Source organism: Myotis nattereri (assembly GCF_964212035.1).
Source record: "Myotis nattereri genome assembly, chromosome: 9".
Taxonomy (NCBI): domain Eukaryota; kingdom Metazoa; phylum Chordata; class Mammalia; order Chiroptera; family Vespertilionidae; genus Myotis; species Myotis nattereri.
The window spans coordinates 49155847-49175138 of NC_138084.1; the positions used below are offsets into that span (position 1 = coordinate 49155847).

At 38.3% G+C, this 19292-nt stretch overlaps 1 long non-coding RNA gene across 1 annotated transcript in view; it reads right to left on the minus strand.

Moving 5' to 3' along the window:
• Positions 1–19292, minus strand: part of LOC308525299 — a 1722993-nt gene that overhangs the window by 577608 nt on the left and 1126093 nt on the right. Inside the window, exon 5 of the long non-coding RNA XR_013996455.1 lies at positions 1207–1268. This is a non-coding gene — a long non-coding RNA (uncharacterized lncRNA). The remainder of the gene's footprint in view (positions 1–1206; positions 1269–19292) is intronic.

Sequence of the window (19292 nt, forward strand, 5' to 3'; positions counted from 1 at the left end):
AAGTTACTGATGAGAGTAAAGAGGTCCAAAAACTATATAAGGAAAACCAAAGGTAAGACCCAAACTTGATGCCCACCAACTTAAATAAGAAGCAACTCTTAGAGTACAAAATCATAAGATTGTACCGGTATCACAGAGGATTGATACTGGGTTTGGCATTTCAGAAAGAAAATGTGTGAAGAGAAAACTTATACTACACATGATCAATTTATACTGTTTAATGTTTCTGTATGCTGTATGCTATTCGGTAGTATTATTTCAAAGCAATAGTTCAGATTTCAAATGCACCTCACCAAATGGAGGAAATTTTGCCTGTCATTCAGTATGATCACCCTGGTCACTGAGAGGAGCAATGACAATACCTGGTCTCATTTTCCCAAAACCAAGGTCTATGAGGAAGGTGATTACAGCATCTACCCACTTTTGCAGAAGAGGTCGTAAGAACAGTCTGTTGGTAGCTTCAGGCTTTCCCCAAAAATGGGATTTAGAATTAGTTGTCTATCCTATGATCCATACAGAAATCTGGGATGAATTTAGGAAACCCTTCATCTAACCATTGACCCAGTTCCTGCCTTATTAGTCACACCATACACATAGGTGGGCTTTTTCTTGATTCCCTGCTTTTACTCTAATCCCTTTCTTTAGGATGAGAATCCTTCATTTAGGCTTGGCCTATGTCCCCAGTTGTCAATCTCAAACTGCAAGAACCAGCAAAGGTCTGATGCTGCCACTTACAGCAATATTATTTTTTTTCAAAGGCCTACACCGCAGATCAGATTCCCTTGGATGTCGGAGTTTGTTCAGACCAAAACCAAATTGCTAAATCCCTCAGGATGCAGATTGGTGTCCTTTAGCCTGCACCCACCAACTTATGCATGGGCCCTTCCCCAAGCACATCACTGGCTTCTCCCTTAAGCCTGGACAGCATTCAGCTCACATAGCATACTTTTCAGTAATCAGTACTGTTGTCCAAAGAAAGGTTTCATTTTCTTCTTTTAACATTTTCTCTTTTAAAATCTAAGAATACAACACAATCTGAAATGTTTTCAATGCTTTGTGAGAAAGCTATTATATATATATATATATATATATATATATATATATATATATAGAGAGAGAGAGAGAGAGAGAGAGAGAGAGAGAGAGAGAGAGAGAGTGTATAAAAGGAAGAACCCAAAGAACTGTCACTGGCAATACTGCCCTTACCTTTCAGTGAAAGAAAAGATCAAGTGTTCCAACCATCTTCTCACTCCTCCAGAAAAACAGCTCTGCCAAGAGGAAAGATTAATGACTGTTACTTATTTGCTTCTAATGACTGAGTTTCAGGGCAATCCCAAGAATTTGTAATCATTGGCTTCTTTCTTAGTGCTATCAGTTTCAAAACCCAATCCAGTGTTTTGTGAATGGTGAGCAAAATGATGCATGCACTGTCCTGGAAGGTAAGGGATTTTGGTCTTTGTCCCTGCTGGGCTCCAAACAATGGGTCCCTTGCTCATTTTGGGACTTCAAATAAAGATGAATAGGCAAACAGGGACCTGATTACAAGAGCTCTGTATGCCATACTATGAAGTCCCACGTTTATCTTCTATGTGAACACTAATGGGACTTACTGATACATTTTAAACGGTGAAGCACTTTTGAAGAAATATGCTGGCCAGTGTGTGGGACTGGGCTGTAGGGAGCATAAATGGAGGCAGGAAGGCTGGTTAGAAAACCAGCAAATATTCTTGACTGGTAGGCCAGGAGTGATGAGGTTTAGACTATAGTGATGATTGCAGGGGTAGCATGGAGCAAATATCAACATGAGTGCTCAGTGAGCACTTGTGGGAAAAAGGGTAGGAAGGAAGGGGTAAAGGAGAGAGGGAGAAGGGGAGGGAGAGGGGGAAGAAGGAAGAAAGGAAAAAAAAAAAAGAGCAGAGATCTGCAATAGCTGAAATGCCTTGAAATTCTCCCATGGTATAAAAATGCATAAACCACACATAACCTTAAAGTTCACATTTGGTAGTGGCAGTTATCTACCAAGTAGCATGCTAGAACCATTTGAGTAACCTAAAGAAACTTTGATGTCGTGACTATTTTTCCAAACCAATTGCATAAGAACCTCTAGGGGTAGACCCTCCAGGCCTCAGTTCTTTTTAAATGCTTCCCAATGATTCTGTAATGTGCAGTCGTGGCTGAAAATCAGTGCTCTGTAGACTGTCTGCCTCTAGAATCACTGGCTGCCAAAAAATCGGTTGCCATGAAAATTTGTCCACCAGCTGGGTGAGGGTTGTCCAACCCCTGGGTCCCTTTCAAAACTAAAAAAAACACTGTTCTTCTTTTTTATTAAACTTTTTAAAAATATATTTTTATTATTGATTTCAGAGAAGAAGGGAGAGGGAGAGAGAGAAAGACACATCAATGATGAGACAGAATCATTGATCAGCTGCCTCCTGCATGCCACACACTGGGGATCAAGCCAACAACCTGGGCATGTGCCCTGACCTGGAACCAATCCAGGAAGTCCTGGCTCATAGGTCAATGCTCAACCACTGAGTCATGCCAACCAGCATAATTGATACTTTTCAATCATTGTGATAATAAAATATTTTTATGATCCACAGAAAAATTAAAAGTATTACAATAGGACTTCCTCTTCTATATACACCCATTCAGCTCTGCTCAGTGAACTCTTTAGCCAGGTTCTAGTTCTAGGTACACACTAAGCAGCACCAGAAAAGCCAGGGGACATTTGGTTCCCAATTGCTGGCTAGGATCACCTCTAAGGGTGCTCCCCATGGTTATTCATGAGTGAGCCATGTTACACTGAAGGGGATATGCAATAGGCTTATAAGGATTTAGTTTATGTGCTGTCTCTGCCATTTATTATCTGTTGAGGCACTGGGAAAATCACTTGCCCTGATGGAGATTCAGTTTCCTTATCTATACAGTAGGGATGCATACTTTAATTAAAATATATTTTTTTTGAAGACAGAATGAGATATGTTACTTTGTAAATTTCAGCTCATGTAATATAATAGCTACCACAGTAATAATAGATGTTTCTTCTCTCAGTTGACATTAACCAAGATGATACAGAATTTTACAGTTAAAGGTAATTTACACATCTTTCCTCCAATCTACCATGTTGCAAAATATCTACATCCAATGCGGGCTCCCTTGTCACTCAAATCACAGTGTTTATCAATGCTTTGGGTTGCCAACACACATGATGTGTTACTTTTTGTTTTTGTTTGTTTGTTTTGCTGTTTGTTTGTATGTTTTTTTAGAGGTTGAAGGCAATGTTCAGCCTGAGTCTTCCTAGGGAGTAAGTGTCTTATAAAACGTCAAGTAGCAAAAAGATTCTCCTCATTAACAAATTGTACAGTCTATCCACTGGGGTTAGGTGAGTGAAATGGCCAGAATCTTTAAGTCCTTGTAGGAACATAATGATATCATGAAATCACTGAAATTCTCATCTCCTATGATACCTGCAATTGACAGGAACACCTCGCTGTGGTTGCAGATGCTCTGTTCCCTGAGAAGCAAACTTAAAGAGAGGGGAAAAATAGAGCAAATCAATCCGTTTTCCGTCTAATTAAAGTCATTATAAACAGCCTCCAGGTGCTTAACCTTTTTTCTTCTAAAATCCCAATCTTTCAGCTGAATGCTCAGATCTGGAGCTTCATTGAGGTTTTCCTTAATTGCCTTTCCTTCACTAATGGGATTCACTTCATTATTGCCTCTGCCAAAAGCTGTCTTCAACTTCCAGCCCTCATGCTGAGCCATTTGCATGCCTTTTTAAAAGTTGCCTTTTCACTAACTGCTAAAGTCACACCACCTCACCGTTTAGGAAGCTAAGTTGGAGTGTGGCCCCTCTAATTGGGAAGAATGGTCTTAAATTCTATATCTTATTCTGTAGCTATTAACTCTCTTCTCGAACTCCTTCCTCTATGCCCTTTATTCCTACCGTCTTCTCTTTCCTTCCCTGATTTCTTCCTCCCTTCCTCATCTCCTTCCATTCCCTTGTTATTTCCCATGTCCAGCCTCACAATATCCACACAGATCCCCCTTGCTATATCCACCATATCTATGACTGCCTCTCCACTATTTTTATTGAGCAGCTAATTTATCATTTGATTTTATTTAATCCCAACAAAGGTCTATCAACTATGTTTAATGATACCAATTTGAAGGCAAGAAAACTGAATGTCAAGGGAAAATATGATGATGGAGAACATCCACTTTACATATGCACAAAGTTGACTTTCAACCCAGCCCTTAACCTCTGGAGATAGCTGACCAAGACCATAGAAATCATGTGGCATATAATAGGAAGAGGACTACCCAGAGGTGCGATATATATATATATATATATATATATATATATATATATATATATATATATAGAGAGAGAGAGAGAGAGAGAGAGAGAGAGAGAGAGAGAGAGAGAAAGAGAGAGAGAGAGAGCGCTAATATTCAAAGTGTCCCCTAGGGAGTTTGACTGGGAGACCAGGAGTTTGATCGCTCGCTATGATGTGAGCTGACCACCAGGGGACGGTGTGGTGGCAGCAGGGCTCTGAGGAAGTGAGGGAAGTAGGAGGCAGGAAGACCTGGAGGCAGGCAACCTGATAGGCTGTGATCACTGGCCAGGCCTAGGGATCCTACCTGTGCACAAATTTTTTGAACCAGATCTCTAGTGAAGTAAGAATTATTATGGTCTAGTCAAAGACAATGAGTTAGCAGAGGGTAATAGATCAATGATGGGGAGAGATTCAGAGAGAGGGCAGCAATGCTAGGTAGGGTTAGAATAATTTTTATAGGCTTGTTGGCATGAGGCTTTGGGACTTATGGGGTAATAAATTATATTTTTTCTGTGAAGTAAGAGGAAGGACTCGTGTTGTGTGGGAGCAGAAAGGTGTTGGCATAGGAGCATTAAAGAGAACTTGGAGACATTTTTGGGAAAATTGGATACAGCTGACCACTTTAAGTGGTTTCTGATTCCATGTCTTCCAAAGCCTGGTCATGTGTCTGCATGTGCATTTCTTGTGTGTCTATGTATGTATGTGTTTGAGTGTGTGTCTGTATGTGTGTGAGAGAGCTAATAGCAGAGAAAACAGGAGAAATGTATATTTGCATAACCTCTGCCCTCAACTCAAGTAGAGAACTAATACTATCGCTGAAATAATGAACACTATGCAGTTAAAAATTTTAAAAAATGCAATAGAAGAAAGGCTAAGTAAATTATAGTCCAGTTCCTAGAACAAATATCATGAAGACTTTGGGAATGGTGATTATGCAAATATTTTGAATGCTTATTATGTGTAAGACTCTGTTTGCTCTTGGTTAAATAATACTAAACAAGATATGGTGCCAGCTTGTAAGTAATTTTAATCAAGTATGAAATGTGTTATCTTGAGGTGAACACTGGAAGCAATTAGAGCATAAAGAGCGAAAAGTCACTTATTCTCACTTTCTTGATAAAATAACATGTGAGCTGAAACCTGGAGGATAAATCAGAATCAGGCAGGAGAGATGGGTATTCTCTCTTTGGCTTCCCCTCCCCTGTCTCTCCTCTGTCCTTGTTTGGCCTGAGGCTCCATGCCCAGTGAATGACATCAGTAGAATGTAGCATGGGTGCTTCCCTGGCTTCTGGTTTGTCTTGGCCAATGGGACATGCCAACAGGAAATGAGAGGGCTGATGAGAGAGAAGTGGGAGGTTCTACCTGTTCTCCCTCTTGAATGATATCGAATCTCTATCAGTTGTTCCCCTGCCCCCGACTATTTGGCCCTTGGGGGATAAAAGTTTCTGAGCATCTCACTAATCTTTTCCTTGCCACCATTTTCTTTTTTAAATGTATGTTCATTGCTTTCAGAGACTAAGGGAGAGGGAGATAGAAACATCAATGATGAAAATCATTGATCAGCTGCCTCCTGCACGCCCCCCACCGGGGATCGAGCCCACAACCCAGGCATGGGCCCTTGACCGGAAATGAACCTCTGGGACCTTTGGATCTGCAGGTCGATGCTCTATCCACCGAGCCAAACCGCTAGGGCTCACCACCATTTTCTTGTTCCTTTATACTTGCCGTAAAGTGGTTCCCACTTTAAAGTCTCTTCTTTTGAACAATTAGGGTTGGATTCTGTTTCCTGCTGGCAAGCTGGCTGATATACCAGATGAAGGCACAGTGAGAGGCAGCTTGGGAAGAGGGTAATGTTCAAGAACGGTGTGTTGTCCAGGGTGGAAGGAGAGTAGGATATGATACTGGGGTAGAGAGAGTTGAGACTAAAGAGGAAAACTGGGTACAAAGGCTTTGCATGTTGTACTAGAGAACTTCTGCACAAAAACATAGAAAAAGTACATACTAAGTATCAGAAAAATTGATTTTAAAATTTGCACAATATAATTTAACTATATAATACGTATAAAAAGAATATGATTATATTAAAATAACTGTGTCTGTCTTATAGGTTTTTCAATATAAGGGATTTTTCTTCTATTTAGTGAACTTTCTGAAATGGGTTATGTTGATTTTATGCATTTTAAATACACTTTTAAAGAGCAAATATCCAGAAGAGCTTATTATTTGAAATTCCCTTGAGATTATTAGATGCAATGCATGATCCTGCTTAGTTTACAGCCTTCTTCACAGAATCTGCAATTCTGTGCAAATGGGCAACCAGCACCTCCCCAACCCAAGACCTCTGAATGGACTGTGGATAATGGAGATTTCACTTGCTTTACTAACAATCTCAAGGTTAGGATGCCTCAGGGAATAGCACATTTACTGGAAGCTTTCTCCATATGTTAAGCAATTTTGGAGTAGGTTCTTAGAAAATAGATAGCAGCCCATAACACATGGAATAGATAGCAGCCCATAAAGCATGGATATAGCAGGTCAGACAGGAGCTGTGTTGTGAGATGGGGGTGGGCAGTGCTCATCCTAGTGCAGTACAGGAAGTTGATGTCTCCACCAAAGGACATTATCTGTTACCACCCCACGTGCAACAGTAATAATAACAATGACCATAATAATAACAAGAATCCCATATATTGAATGTCAATTACCCTCATTTCCTTGATTCAAAAAATATATTGCTTTTTGTATTTAAAAACAATCATTTGATCAATATGCATATAGAATTCTGCTACTATATGTGTTTGTGTGTGTGTGTGTGTGTGTGTGTGTGTGTGTGTGTCTGAAAAGTTGCTATTAACTTTAAGAATAACTGCCCTAGCCTGTTTGGCTCAGTGGATAGAGCATTGGCCTGTGGCCTGAAGGGTCCTGGGTTTGGTTCTGGTCAAGGGCCCATGCCTGGGTTGCGGGCTTGATCCCCAGTAGGACACATGCAGGAAACAGCCAGTCAGTGATTTTCTGTCATCATTGATGTTTCTATATCTCTCTCCCTCTCCCTTCCTCCCTGAAATCAATAAAGATATATTAAAAAAGAAAAATGCCGAAACCGGTTTGGCTCAGTGGATAGAGCGTCGGCCTGCGGACTGAAAGGTCCCAGGTTCGATTCCGGTCAAGGGCATGTACCTGGGTTGTGGGCATATCCCCAGTAGGAGATGTGCAGGAGGCAGCTGATCGATGTTTCTCTCTCATCGATGTTTCTAACTCTCTATCTCTCTCCCTTCCTCTCTGTAAAAAATCAATAAAATATATTTAAAAAAAAAAGAAAACAACTTTGAGAATAACTTATAACCAATGACATTTAAGAACCAAGGGACAATAGTACACACAAAACTTTGGTAAGCCATTCACATATGACTCTTGTTTTAATTCTCACAACAACTCTATGAGGTACTTCTTCTTCTTATTGTTATTATTATTATTTTATAGGTGGGGAAATTGAGACTGAGTGATGGTAAAGTATTTGCTGAAGATGACATGGCTACAAGTAGTAGAGCTAAATAAGATCCCAATCCTGGTCCATCTAACTCTAATATTCATGCTTTAATCACTTTCAGCCATTGGCTACAGTAAGATAGAGAGCTTCAGGCAAGAATATGACTTACGATCACACTTTTAATTGTCCTTATTCTGTTATCCTTCATCAATCATCCTTCAATTTACACTTTGAAGAGTTGCTCACAAAAAGAGGTGAGTTTGTGAAATGATGTATGCTGACTTAAATCTCTGCCACCTACATATGTCACTGTGACTAAGTGCATTTGTATTCTGATCTTATACACCTATCTCTGTGAATTTGGTTAATGTGGATCTATCTCAGAGAGAAAGGGCCACCTTCACAGATAAGTTCAGAGAGATGTTTTTTTGAATCTGCCTTTCTCTGACACTAGTTTTGGGCATCTCTCTTGAGCTCTGCCTTTTCAGTGGAATTGTGCCAAGGACTCTGGCCTGGTCAAGAGAAATTTCATATCCATGAGTATGAATGGACATGTGAATCAAGCTGTTTCTGAAGCAGGCTATGAAATATAAGAAGAGGTGGAATCACTGAACTCTTAAGAAAAGACATTTCCTGACACAGGAGATATCTGGAGAGAACTCCCAGAGTTGACATAATCTGCAAGAGGCAGAAACCAAGAACTCAAAGAGTTCCCAAACTTCAGGACTTTAGATCCTGGCCCTATGCAACAGAGGTCTGGATTTACAGTATACCAGAGAGGGCAAAGCCTATGATGACCATAACAGGTGGCTGAGAGCTACTTCACCCTTTAGCATCCTGTGATTCTTTTGTTTCTCTAAGTTTTGCTTGTGGGTTAAATGCAACTGGAGTACAAAGGTAGCTACTAATCTGTATATATAAAAGCCTAATATGCTAAGTGTCCGACTGATCGGTCAACCATTCAGTCGACCGCTCAACCAGTTGCTATGATGTGCACTGACCATTAGGGGGAAGAAGCTCTGACCTTAGGTTAGCTTGCAGCTGGGATCCGGCTGATTGGGATTGGGAAGATGTGCCAGACATGTCCTAGATCCCTCCAGTAGTCCCTCCCCAGCCTCTAAAATATTTATTTGAATCAATTCCCTTTCAATATGCATGAATTCATGCACTGGGACTCTAGTATCCTATAAGTGACATGTAAGAAGGACAATGCACAGTGATGATGCGCCATGTGGACACCACTCTATAATATTTATGTTTCAAACAAACATTGCTGGAAGGAATTATGTTTCATAGGGAAGATCACTGGACTAAAAGTTCTGAGAAGCAAACTAAGTCAGCAATGCTCATGAGTCAGGCTCATTAGGGTTTAACTATCATTCCTACCACTAAAAGTCTGTGTGACCTAGGGCATCTTTTCCCACCTGTCTTAATTTTATCATATGTAAAAATAAATTAAATAAAATATACCTGTTAGAGTCTATACATGCATTACACATATGTAAGTAATACATGTCCCTTCCTTTTAAAATTATTCTACTCAACCCATTCTCATTTCTTATATGAGAATATGCCCCCAAAAAACAATGGTTTTTCCAATGTGTTTTTGTAAAGTGTAATATACCTGAAAGCTAGCCAAATCAGGAAGAAATGGGTTTGAATCCCAACTTTACACCTCAATATGATGTTGGGAAAGTTACTTAACTTCTCTAAGTCTTTGTTTCCTTGTGGCTATAAAGGAGGGATGATGATGCTGCTCTTCCTGAATCTCTGGTATGCACTTACATTATGTTCCACTGAGGAAAATAAACTTTCCAAGCTAAGTAGTCTAATAGAAGACCCCCACATATATCTGGTATACAAAGGGCTGCACCCTTGGTGTAAGGAAGATCATGAGTGATATCCAGCAAGTATGCATGTCTTAGTCTTAAGAACTTGAACCACAAGTGTTCAGGCCAGCTTGCCTTTTGGACTACGCTGCCAGTATAACTCCTGCCCCCCACCCCTAAAAAAGCGAAAGTCAAAAAAACACTTTTAAGCAGAAAATTGAAAGTATGCTCAATTTGATAGTGTCCCCAGGTAATTAGCAGAGCAAACTTCTCAGGAAGAACTTTAGTAGCAGCCCATAAAGATTGTATACCATTTTAAGATCTATTCCAAACTCAAAGATGTTAAAGTATGAAAAGATATGCATCTTAGAAGGGATGAAATATGGTAGGCATATGGAATTACTTCTCATATGAATATTGTAAGGAATAATGACTACATATACACACATGCACACACACACATATATTGTGCATCTTATCTGTGGCCGTGGATGGGTCACATAGGAGGATGAGATCTGTGGTTGCTAAGATACCCTGTACTTTTGCTTTAGTGATTCATTTGACAGTAGCCTATGTGTCTTTATTTAACCACAGTGATTTAGTTCTGACGAGTCTCAAATGTATATTAAGGCATTCTTGACTGTACTTGAAATGTCCCACAACATTTTAATACCTCATTTCTCTGAAGACTTAAGAGAAGTCAGAGTTTCTACTAAATTCTTCATTATCACCTGTGATTTCTGATATAATCACCCAATACTGTGCATTATCTCCTTTAGCATTGAAATATATTACCATGCCAACCACCACCTGCCCTGACACTTATTTCTGGACAAAGACAGCAAAAGAATCCCAGAAGAAGCCATTTTCCTATGCCTGGATTCTAATAATGAAGGTGCTAATCGCTTGCAACCTTTTTGTTTTTATGCCATGGTGAGAGATTTCATGAGTGATTTATTCATTGACGATCACAAAAGGGACATATCTACTTTTCTTATCCATCACTGATTAGAGACGGACAAAAGGAAAAGTGAGGAGTCAAAAGTCTACAAAAGAACAGGACTCCCATCCATGCAACACACCAGAACTTCTCTACAATGCTATTTGCTTTCCAATTCCCTTGCCCAGAGGGTTGGTGGGACTAAGAGCAGTATGTGAAAGCAAGATTAGAATTTTGGAAGGAAGTTGCTTTCAGAAGGGATAATCTCAAATCTTTTCACCAATCACACGTGACGAAATATGGAAGAGTTCTTCCGAAAGTAAGGGCCCTGGGCAGGAAGAAGCCTAATGAGGAAAATTAATGGTACAGAAATATGTATTCATCCATTCATCCAGCAACACCACATTGAGTATATCTCAGAGCCATAATCTGTGCTAGATACAGAGAAGTGGAATAAAGTCCCTGTGCCTCTCATTAGATATCTTTCCACTCTGGCCACTGTAACAACACATAAAGGAAGGCCTTTGTCCTTCCCTGAATGAATTAGTATATCCTTCCTTTCTTCCCTCATTCATTTATTTGTCAGTTCAATAAACATTGCACACATGTTTTTTGTCAGGCACTGTAGCCAGCATGGTCTTCTAGAAAACCTACAATGTGGTAAACCTATACATTTTTATTTCCAGAATGTGCTGTGAAGTCTTACTCATAGTAGAGGCTCAACAATATTTTTCCCCAATAATGCTGGTGAGAAAGATGGCAGTTTAGCCATTAGACTTTTTTTTTTTCCAATAGGATACCCATTAAAAATATTTGATGTGAATTTCAAGTAGCTACTAATTACCTATTTTAATATAATGTCAGCAGAAGGTTAGTCTAAAACTACCAAGTCATCTTTTCATGCATAATAGTTTTTCATAAATAAGTTGATTACTATATTTGTTTTGAAAAGGAAAATAAAAAGCTGAGTATTTTGAATATTTCCTGATGCAAGATTTGCAAGAAAATCATATATATACTTAGATGCTGCTTAAAAATCCATATGATTTCCATGAAGCTTCACTTCATATTCTACCTGAAATCTCCTTTATGAAGGACCTTGGAGACTGAGTGTATGAAGGAACACGAGTTAATATTAGAAAGCATAGATTCAAGGCTATGATCTCCAATGTTACCTTTGCATTAAACTCTGAAGGACCACTTACCCCTTCAAACACTGGAGTTAAGTCTGGGCCTCTTCCATTGATCAGGGTTGTTAGAAGAACCAAGAGGAAATAATATTTATGAAATGCATTAAGACTTACATTATGGTCAGGATTTTTATTATTGACCTTCTATAATAATTGATTAAAGAGGAAAGCTTTCCCTTCATCTCACATTTCCTGCTGAGATTTAAGCCCACATTGAAGATAATCCATACCTGGCCAGGATGTGAGGCCACTGTCTGAACTTCCTTATTTGAGATCTCAAAGGTGATTTCATCCATGAGATGCCTTCTACTAAATATCGCATACTCTTGGTTGAATACACTACATAATGAAGCAAGAAGGGACTTGACCCACCTGCCATAAGCTCTTCCAATTATCAGTTATGGGGCCATGGAAGGACTGACTAGCTTTTCTTTCCTTTTTTTACAATATATTTTTATTGATTTCAGAAAGAAAGTTGAGCGGGAGAGAGATAGAAACATCAATGATGAGAGAGAAATATTGACTGGCTGCCTCCTGCATGCCCCCTACTCGGAATCGAACCCACAACTCCAGTATGTGCCCATGATTGGAATCGAACCTGGAACCCTTCAGTTTACAAGCCGATGCTCTATCCAGTGAGCCAAACAGGCTAGGTGTTGCCTAACTTTTTTGAGCACAGAATCCTCAGCAGGTAAAGCAACTGCCTGGAATGGTGCCTGGAACATATGAGGTACACCCCAAAAAAGGCAAAAACAATATAAGATACTTCTCTCTCGATAGGGTCAATGCCACTTTAGAAAGATGTAACAACTTGGAAAGAGATGGACTAAGGTAAACTGTGGTTGTGTTCCTTAGGCTTAGCTTCTTAATCTCTCTCAAACCAGGAAACACAAATAATTAAAATCACTTCCTGCTCACTAAATTTGGAGCATGACGCTCTAGACATCACTGGTAGCTTCATCAATATCCACTTTCATCTTCTTTATTGCTAATAAAGGGTGGCCATATGCCCAGATTAAACAACTATATTTTCCAGGCTCCTTCTCTGTGTGTGACAAAATTCTTAATCATGAGAAACAAATGAAGTCACTCCTTGAACTTTGGAGAACTTTTCAAATGCAGACAGACTCAGCAGGCACTGACCCTTTGCTATTTGCAATTCTCTTTTCTCCTCTCTGGAACATGGAGTCAAGGATGGAGAACAGTCATGTCCCAATGCCAGTGCTCCTAGTTACAAGAGGAAAAGAACATTGCCACTTGGTTAAACCACTGTACTTGAACTTCTGTTAAATAAAACTAAATGCATATCGTGACATGAGGATTTTATGAAATAACAAAGTTCTTCTGCAGCATCTGACACATAGTGTCAGATCCTCACTCAATGTTCTTCCCCTTCCTTTTTACCTGCCAGGAGAGAACACACACAAAACCTCAGAGTAGACTCTGTTCAGGAGTAGAAGTGCTCTGCCACTATCTGGATTATGTCTAATGCAATAACTAATTAGGGTGCAAAACCAGGAGATGAAAACCAATGGCTCAGCATAAAAAAGAGATATACTGTGCCTCCGTTTAAGAAATGAGGAGACTGGGACTTGACAAGGCTATATTACTTCCCCAGGTGGGGTTAACCAGTGCACCGTCATCATGGAAGATTTCACTCTAGGGCTACCTGATGTTGATGACTTTATGCCTCATCCATAATGCTCTTTAGCAAGTGTACAGCAATGTCCCAGAAGAGACATATTTTATAATTTGACTCTTATTGTGTATTTTAGTTTTCTTTAATACTTTCATTATGCCAAGAAATGTGTGTGTGAGCTTGTGGGAGAGGATAGATAATCTCTGTCTTTTTCATATCATGTCTCTTCGGAGAGTCTCCAGGCACCTGAGGAAAAATGCTCACAGTTGTCAAAAGCTGAAGGTATTAAAGAGTTATACACAGACACTTACACTAGGCCTGGGGTCTCATGGTTGTGCAGGCAGCTAAGGACGTGCTGCTGCAGCTACTAAAGTGATCACCTAGGATGTGTACTGCAGCCTGGCCTCTGCAAGTGGACCACTGAGAACACTTGGACTTAAAAACATCTCTCTCTCTCTCTCTTTCTCTCCACAAACTGTTTAAGTTACTTACCTTTTATGTGCCTCAGTTTGCTGAAATATAAAGTAGATATAATACTTAGTTCATAAAGTTGATGTAAATAAATTAATCCCATTAAAATGCTCAGTCTAGTGTCTAGCACGTAGTAGGTATTCACTCAGTATTTATCAGCATTATTTTTAGCCTTTACTTTTCCAGTCTACCCTAAGAAGTGGAAATAGGTTTACTATCAGGAAAAAATATATAAGCATGTTATAAATATGCATGAGAAAAATCAAAACTATGTGTCCACATGTTTATGAAAAAAGAAAGCTGATGAAAACTAAGCATCTCAGCTGTTTCTGAGTTTTCTTATTAACATTTGTTTGCTCTTTTTGATTCCTTTTGTTTTCTGCTAGCAGATAAGTGGTAGCAGGTGCCAAAGTTTAAGAAACAATGTGGGAGAAAAATGTAAATGAGATTATAAATACCTATTCATTAGCTCTTTTTCTCCCTGCAAATTATGTGGGGGTGTGAATGAGGAGAGCATAACTAGGGGAAACCAATAATCTGATTCAGAGTCTTGTGTTGGGCTTCCAGAGGCTGAGCTAAGGCTGCCCAGGGAAGGCAGGTGAAGAGCTTTCCTATGTGACCTGAGGCATCAAGTGATGGGTTTTTATAAACTGGGCAAACATAGGGTGACCAGTCATCCAGGTGTGGTGGGGACTTTTCTGTTTTTAGCACTGAAAGTGCTACATCTGAGGAAATAGCCTTAGCACTGGAAAACTAGCGTGTGGTCATTGCAGAGAGAATTAGATTCAGCAGCAGGCAGAAAAGCAAACCCAACTGGACATGCAAATCTGCAATAGACATTCAACTCTCACCCCCTACCCTCCACCTGGGCCTTTATTGACTGCTAAAAGGAACTAGCTACAAGTACTTAGCAGACAAACCTAGTGGATCAGACAGAGAACAATGACAAAAGGGTAGTGGCTGTTTCTCTTCTGCTGACTCTTACTTCCTCTTCTATCTTTGTTACATGCAGAATGTATTTATGGGCGTATTTTTTTCTCTGTCAATGAAAAGTTGACCAGTATAAATGGCAATGGCAGCTGTAACAGGGCAACATAGCCCTTAAACAAAGACTTAGTTGATGTGGTTCATCAGATGTCAGGTACAATACATTCAAAGTGAATGTCTACATGGATCCAATAAATTAAATAAGAGGTAAAAACTTATTTGCTTTAGTAAATGTAATCTGATATATTGGAGAGAACCTAGAAAGAAAACTTTTTAATAGGCACTTTTTTTGAGCATTTAGAATGTGCCATGCATTTACATGTGCTCTCATTTAACCCTTCAGCAACTCTATGAGGTCGTATAGCCATTAAAAGACTGACGGTCAGTGGCAAGTTTGTGGAAGAAGAATGTACTTTTTTAATTGAAGCCGTTCTAAGAACTAGATGAATCACCTTGGATATGTCTTGTAGGCATGGCATGCCTCTATATAATAATTTTAAAAACAGGCTCTCCTTATTTCTCATGGTAAGTTTTAGGATTAAATAAGATAATAAACATGAATTTACTTTACAAAATGCTACCCAGGTATAATTATGTCTCTACACACACACACAGAGACACACACACATAAACACATACACCCTAATGCCTAATAACTTGGGGGAATTTCATCTTCCTGACAAAGCTAACCTCAAGGCTGAAGATCAGACCCTGCTTCTCTCTCTCCGGGGCTCACCAGCAGCCATGGTAGCCGCTGATCAGCCCTGCCTCTCTCTCTCCCCAAGAGGTCAGCAATTCAGCCCTCTCACCAGTCTCCGCCCACCAGAGCCTGCTGTGAGTGCAGCCTGGAGTTTGGTTGGGCCTTTGGTCATTTTGGACATTATGGACCCTGGGTTTCTATATATTAGGATGAGGAAAATATGTTTGGTTTCTTGAAATAAACATTACAAAAACAAATATAACAGAAATATATATATATATATATATATATATATATATATATATATATATATATACATCTCCACCCATAATTAATACTCAGTAAGAGTAGTTTAATGTCATAAAAAGTATTGATTTAATTCACTGCATTAAAAATAAGTATCTCAATAGACTTAGAAAAAACTGATAAAATTCAATGTCTCTATCTGATTAAATAAAAAAATCTCTATGAAAACTGAGTAGGAAACTTCCTTTACTTGCTAATGACTACCTACTAATAATAAAAATAAAACAACACATTTAAATATAAATATGTAGTATAATTTCCTCAGGTTAGAGACATAATACATATTCCATCTACCACTAATATTGTACAGTGTGCACGGGACAGTGTACAATTCAATAACAAGGACAAAATAAGTAATTTGAATATTGGAAAGAAAGTCAGAAGTCTAATTAGATTCAGACAATAGTATAATGTATGTAGGATATCAAAGAGAATCAGCAGAAAAACTGATGAAACTAATTAGAAAACAAGCAAAATTTTTGGTTACACATTCAATTAAATATATGCAATTAAGGGTGTCCCTCTATACCAATAACCAACTGTAAACTGCAACAGGAAATGAGTCCATTTACAACATTACCAAAAATTCTCTAAAGTATCTAAGAATTAAATTAACAAAGAATAATCACTTTAAGAAGATTAAATAATGTACACTTCCAATAAAAGACTAATAAAGACCTAAATAAATAAATATGCTTACTATATGTCTGAATATAACTATTTAACCTTATGAAAAGATAAGCCAGTCCTAACTGGTTTGGTTCAGTGGATAGAGCGTCAGCCTGTGGACTCAAGGGTCCCAGGTTCGATTCTGGTCAAGGGCATGTACCTTGGTTGCAGGCACATCCCCAGTAGGGAGTGTGCAGGAGGCAGCTGATTGATGTTTCTAACTTTCTATCCCTCTCCCTTCCTCTCTGTAAAAAATCAATAAAATATATTAAAAAAAAAAAAAGATAAGCCAAACCTCCACACCCCCAATTTAATCTATCAATTTAATGCACTTTTGTTCAAAATCCCAGTGGCATTTTTGGAGGATCATGGAAAAATGTCTTAAACATGTAGCAAAAGCTAAGAATATAGTAAAAAATAAGAACAAAGCTGGGGGCTTGCCTTAAAATATATTAAGAAATACTAGTAACATAGAATACTTCTGCTCCCAACCAAGATGGAATGACAGGGATTGAACTTACTCTCCTGTCTAAAACAATTGGGAAAAGAGAAATAAAAAATATGAAACAAGGGTTGTTAGACCTTGGCCATCAGGTAGTGCAGGCCCAGGAGCTCTGGGAGTTGAGATACATGTAAGCCCTGTGGTTGCCTCCCCACTCTGCCCAGAGGGAGCTTCCAGGCCACAGCACTGAGAAGGAGAAACTGGATGGAGCTCATGGAACCCTGCACTGAGGAGCCACAGCTGGGAGTCTGGGGAACCAAAGTGGCTAGAGTTTTCAGTACACACCCCTGGAGGGGACAGAGCTGCCCAGTGAGAACACTCAATATCTGCAGGTGCCTGAAGTGTTCAACTGAGTTTTGGTAAGAACATGCTTATGAGGAAACTACAGAAGGCTGAGAAAAAAACACCAGGAAGGATTAAACCATCCTGGGGCTTGATGGTGATATATTAACCAACATCCCTGGGCTCATGTGTAACAAAGTGCAAGCATAACACAATCGATTGTTTAGCAAAATGTGTTAGGAAAAATGAAATTTGAACTCCTTTTTAAAACCATATATAACAATAAATTTAAAATGGGTTCAAAATCACATAAGGTTCTTTAAAATGCCTGATTGGTTTTATGGTGCTAGGTTTTGGAAAGAATTTTTAAACAAAATTTTTTTTTAAATTACACGAGTTTAAAAAGTGTTGTCTGTATTTTATTAAAAGTTTATTATTGGGCAATGAACATCATAAACAAATAAGAAACTGGTGAAAATATTTCAATGACCTAAACTTTAAATAATAGAAATAATACTCAGAATATAAAATACTTCCTACATATTAGAAAAAATAAGGGCTAATAAGTATAACTTATTATTTTAATAACAGAAACAGTAAGATAAATGCATATTTGTTTCAATGGCAAATACAACTATATTTTTAAAGTTTAAATTTCATTAAGTAATTAATATATATTTTCAAATTTTATAAAGTTATAAAAAGATAATTACAGTGAAAAGTCTTCCTCCCTCTACAGTCCCACAGGTACCCAACTGCCCTGCCCTTACCTTCTAGACAATAGTTGTTAATTTCCTATATCTCCTTCCAGAAATATTTTATGCATTTTACAGAAAATACAAATATTGTTCCTCTAACAGTAATTTAATAATACCTCTTAGTAATCTTTCTACATCAATGCATGTAAACTTTTTTCATATTGTGTTTAAAACTTGTTGTAGTGATTGCTTATTGAGATGGCCACAGAACAATCAAATCTTTTCCAGATAATACTTTTTAAAATTATCAATAAAGAAATGGCTAATTAAATTATTTGTATAGTTATAAAACCAAAATTCTGTAAATTTTAAAAATAGAATAAGGGGTCTTTTCTCACAGAAGTTCTCCTTTACTTCGAAAGTACTTTTATGTATTATACATATATGTGTGGTGGCCTCCATCTTTGACACCATTCAGTGCTTTACTGTCACATAATAATGCTGTGCCAAAATATAAATTCCTGATATATTCACCCAAACTTGGACATTACCTACTCAATGGTAGGTTCTCAATAAATAATTTTAAATGCATATCCTGGTAGTCACAGTATCTGCAGAATGTATTACTTCAATTAGAATGTCTGTTTTAATTAAAGTTCAATTAAAATTCAACTCTAAGCCATTCTAACAGGCAAGAGGCGATATCTCATTGTGGTTTTGACTTGCATTTCTCTAGAACTACTGGAGTTGAGTATCTTTTAATATATCTGTTGGTCATTTGTATGTCTTTTTGGGATAAGTGTCAGTTCAGGTCCTCTGCACATTTTTATTAGATTTATTTTTGCCTAGTTGTATGTGTTTTCATATAATTTAGATATCAATCCCTTATCAGAAGTGTTTGAAAACATCTCCCATTTGGCCGGTTGCCTTTTTTGTTTTATTGATGGTTTCTTTGGCTGGGCAGAAGATTTTTGATTTCATATAGTCCCATTAATGTATTTTTGCTTTTGATTCCCTTGTCTTTGAGATCAAATTTATAAATTCAACTCTAAGACCAAGATCCATAAGTGTTGGAGAGGTTGTGAAGAAAAAGGAACCTTCATATACTGCTAGTGGGAATGTAAATTGGTACAGCCACTAAGGAAAACAGTATGGTGATTCCTCAAAAACTTAAGAATAGTTGCCATGTGACCCAGCAATCCCTTTTCTGGGTGCCTACACAAAAAATTTGAAAACATTTATTTGTAAA